The sequence below is a fragment of the Lactuca serriola genome, chromosome 1 (genome assembly GCF_051521515.1).
Source record: "Lactuca serriola cultivar US96UC23 chromosome 1, Lser_US96UC23_V15, whole genome shotgun sequence".
Classification (NCBI taxonomy): Eukaryota; Viridiplantae; Streptophyta; class Magnoliopsida; order Asterales; family Asteraceae; genus Lactuca; species Lactuca serriola.
Window position 1 is genome coordinate 243,124,597 of NC_136408.1, and position 4,668 is coordinate 243,129,264.

The window sequence follows — 4,668 nt, forward strand, 5'->3', positions numbered from 1 at the left end:
TTAAGCTCCATCTTCAATAAACTTCATACATGGGAACAATCTCATCCATGTATCGTGTGGGTCGCTCTAAACATGCGAAAATCGGCATAAGATCTTCAAGAATGGATATGGAAGTGGAAGGATGCAAGTGGTATAAGTAGTAGCATCAAATCAGCAGTCGTTCGGCTCAAAAAATGATCGACTCGTCGAGTTTGATGATGGACTCGCCGAGTAGTAGCGCGCATTCTGAAAATATCTGGAAATACAAAGCGACTCGTCGAGTCAGCTTAGTGCACTCGACGAGTCGGACATGCAGACTCAATCGCTCACACTCCTAAGACCGGACTTGACACTTTGATGTTAAAAACTCGCTTCCTTGACTCGCTCTCACACGAAAAACAACCATGCTTTACCTCATCCTAAGCAATCAAAATGCAAACCTGAAAATACTTAAAGCAAACAACTATTAAACAAAATAATACCTTTAAGCATACACACCAAAAATAAAACAAAATAAAAATGCAAATTGTTTAAACACAAAAACACAAAAGTTAATCCTCATCCTCCTCATCATCGTTATTGGCTCCACTTCCTCCCACTCCGCTATGGCGTGCACTAATCCTCTCGTCCCATGATGGAATATATGGATAATTCCCACCATCAATATGTGGAATATTGAAGTGGTCAAAAAGTCGTATGTGGGATTGATTGCTAAAATTTAGCCCCCGCGCCATTTGGTCTTGCATCCGCCTCATCTCTATGTTGTACCAATCCATTGGTATATCTTCATTCTCTACCGGAATCACCGGCGGCTCATCCTCCATATCCCTTTCCCTTCGCGATCGCACCCTCCTTCCCGGTGCTTCAGGACCTACAACCGGGTCATCATTTGGGATGGCATAATGGCCACCACCATAGTCTTCAATAATTCGGGCCCTGCGGAAAAGAATAGGATTAAATGGGGGTGTCGGGATCAAAGTCATGAGGTTCCAGGCACCACGGTTCATCAACCCGAATGAATTAGCCAAACGGGTGACAAACATGCCTCCATTGATGCGCGATGTTTTGCGATCTTTGACCGCACCCGCTGAGAGGTATGAAGCAATGCACCACGAGATGTTGCAACAGACGCCTGGTGTGATAATGCTCCAAAGGTAGAAAACATCAAGGTTGGAAACCTTGTCATCGTCCTTCCTCTGGTTGATGGTGGAGGAAATAAGGCGGTGAATGAGGCGGTGGGTCGGGGATCGGATGCTCCCTTCCTGCGCGGACTTCGGGATATAAACTTTATTCCCTATAGTGTGCCACCAACCCGTGCTAGTAACCCCATCGGGAAATACCATATGAGTGGTTGCCAAAAAGGCCCGAAAGAGGTTCGTAGAAACCAACGGTTGATCATAGATCCCTAGCCGGCAAGCAAGATCCACCACAGAGCATTGATGATACTCGCCCCCAAGACAAAATGTAAAACTTGCCGGATGATACAAATCCACTCCACCGGTAAAAGATACCGTAGAAAAGAACGCCAAGCAAAGCTCCAAATACACCGGCTCTTGCATGCGGAAGACCCGGCTCCATCCATCACATATCATTGACTCGCCGCCATGTTGAAACTCCCTTAAAAGGTATGGAGCTAATTCCTCTTCATATCGCACCGTTTGCAACCATTCCCAATCTATTCTGTTCGGGACATAAACCTCCTTCTTTTTATTATCGGCAAGCTTCTTTTTCCACTTCCGCATTGTTGAAACGGATTCGATTTGCGGGAAGTTTAACCATGGAAATTCCTCTTGGCTACCCCTTGAAGATTGTCCTCTTCTAAACATGATTCCTGCAAAACATATAAACCATACCCAGAAAACACAGAATGTTAACAAGCCGAACTGTTTCTGCATCTCGACTAGACTCGTCGAGTCCATGCCCGACTCGGCGAGTCGCGGGACCTGTACGAGTCAGTCGACGGGTTTCACCAAATTGAACCATGTAATCTCTAAATTCTTGCAAGGGTTTTGTTCAGGGACTTCCTACCAAGTACCAAGGCCATAATAAACATTCAAAACAACAAGATCCATGATAAAATCAAAAACCTAGAATTTAGTCACTATTTCAAAAACGGGTTTTTTTCATGAAACTGCAAGTGTAGATGGCCTTAATATCACTTTCTATCTAGAAAACAAGAAGAAAGTTGTCACCTTTCTAGTTTAATTCTTGAAGATTTGGAAGAGAGGTTGAAGAAGTCTTGAATGCTTGAGAGAGAAGTGTACCCGGCGAGTGTAATGTGAAAATTGAACTTTTAGGGTTAAAACCCTATTAGATGTAAAAGTAATTTCGAAAATGTTTATTTATTTTTTTTTTTTGTAAATAAGCTCGACTCGTCGAGTCAGGGTCAGACTCGGCGAGTCCCAGCGAGCAGTTAAAATTTTTTTCTGAGATCAGTATGCACTCGTCGAGTCAGGGTCAGACTCGGCGAGTCGTTTATAAAACATTTCTAAATTTTTTTTTTTTTTTTTTTTTTTTTTTTTTTTTTTTTTTTTTTTGAAATTTTGTTATTTATTTAAAATATTCTCACCCCACTCTTAAGCTAGGTGCTCCCTTAAGCAGACAAGTTCGATGATTTGGAAGATTAACATTAAAACACAAAACAAAAACAATAAATGAAAAAAAACTAAAGAGTAAAAGAAAGCAAACTCTAACGACGGGTTGCCTCCCACCAAGCGCTTCTTTTTGAGGAGTCATTAGCTAGACTCCTTCCCATTTACGTTTTGTCGCTTTCAAGCATCGGGAATGTGCGCCGTACTTTTTGCAGTTTATACTTAGTCTTGTAGGCGTGAATCTTTTTCTTGTAAGCCCTTTTCAATTCGTCTCTTCTCTTTTTCGCTGTATCATCCTCAGCTGGTTGGGCCTCTCTTTTCCTCTTCTTCTTTTTCAACCCATGCTTTTTCACCAATTTTTGAACCTCCTTTTCTTTAAATTTGATAACTTCATACTTCATATTGGTCCGTGCTCTAGGTTTAGTGGTGAATTGGGGATTAGCTTCCGCTCTGCTTCCATTTATGGCTCCATTCTCTTTTGTGCTCGACTCTTTTCCAAATGGCATCATATCAAGGCATGCCACGTTGGCGTGTTGGACCTCCATTCCTTTTACTTTTTCTGCAGATTGTTCTTCCAAAGAACCACTCACAGTAATTGAATCCAGGGTATGTGAAGAACTGTCAACAAATAAATCAGCTTGAGTTAAGTTTTTCTTCAAATCAACTGGACTCGTCGAGTCCATTATGTCGACTCGGCGAGTCGGGTCGGGTTTCATCAATTCTGGATCGTTGTCTGAGTCGTCTCCTTCCAGTAGCTTTTCTAGCTCCTCCAAATCTTTGTCAGCATCTGAAACTTCTTCTGAGTGTAGCGTGAACTTACTTGGGTCTTTTTTTATTAAAATATCAAGCTCTTTTTGCAATACCTCATCATCTAATTGGATAATTGAGATTTCTTGTCGCTTTTCTTCTTCTTGCTTGATCTCTGGATTAGCTTTAAACATCACCGACTCATCACCCACTCTTAATGTCAAAGTAGTCTCGGATATGTCAATTAGGGCACATGCGGTGTTTAAGAATGTTCTGCCCAAAATAATTGGTATTTCGGGGTCTTCTTTCATCTCCACCACCACAAAGTCTACTGGGAAGATAAACTTGTCTACTTTGATAAGGAGATTTTCACATATGCCTTGTGGATGAATAATTGTTTTATTTGCCAAATGGATTCTCATATTTACCGGCTTTGGCGCTGGTAAATTTAGCTTCTTAAAGAATGAATAGGGCATCAAATTAATGCTTGCCCCTGAATCAGCCAAAGCTCGTGTGGAAACATCATTGCCAAATTGGCACGGGATTACTATATTACCCGGATCACCCTTTTTCTCAGGTAGCTCACTCATCAATATCTCCGCGACTTCAGCAAGATCTTTCCTGGCAGCAAACAAACCCTTAAGCAAGTTAAAGTATTTGGGAGTTTGGAGCATTGTGTCCACGAATGGCATATTGACTTGTAAGGCTTTAACATGCTCCATGAAGGTTCTATAGGCTTGAACTTTTTCTGAAGGAATGGCTCTGGATGGGTATGGCAAAGGAGGGTTGTATGTCTTCAGAAAACTTGCTTTTTTATCCTTCCCGACTGGACTCGTCGAGTCCATCTTGGTGACTCGGCGAGTCGGATCGAGTTCTTCTCGTTCTGGTTCTTCTTCCTTTTCTGCCTTCCCTTTGGAAACCCTTAGTGTTTCTGCCAATTCTTCTTCACCGCTGGAGGTTATAACGCTCACGTTTTCGTTCCTTGGATTGGGTTGGGTGTTGCTCGGATGTTGACCCGGTCTTCTTTCATTCACTTGATGTGCAAGCTGTCCCAGCTGTTTCTCAATGTTGAGAATGGAAGCTTGCTGATTCCTCAACATGTTCCTGGTTTCTTGCATTGCTACATCGTGATCATTATGCCTTTTCTCGGACGCGCTTATGAATTTTGTAAGTATGTCTTCTAAGTTCGTCTTCTTGTCCGTCACCGGTTCCTCCTTTTGATAATAACCCCTCTCCCTCTGCTTATATTTTTCTTCCTTAGCCTTTCTGTACTCTTCGTATGGGAGCCACTCCTTCTTCGGTTTCCTCCAGTCTTCATCATATCTATCGCCGCTAGAGTAGCATACTTGAG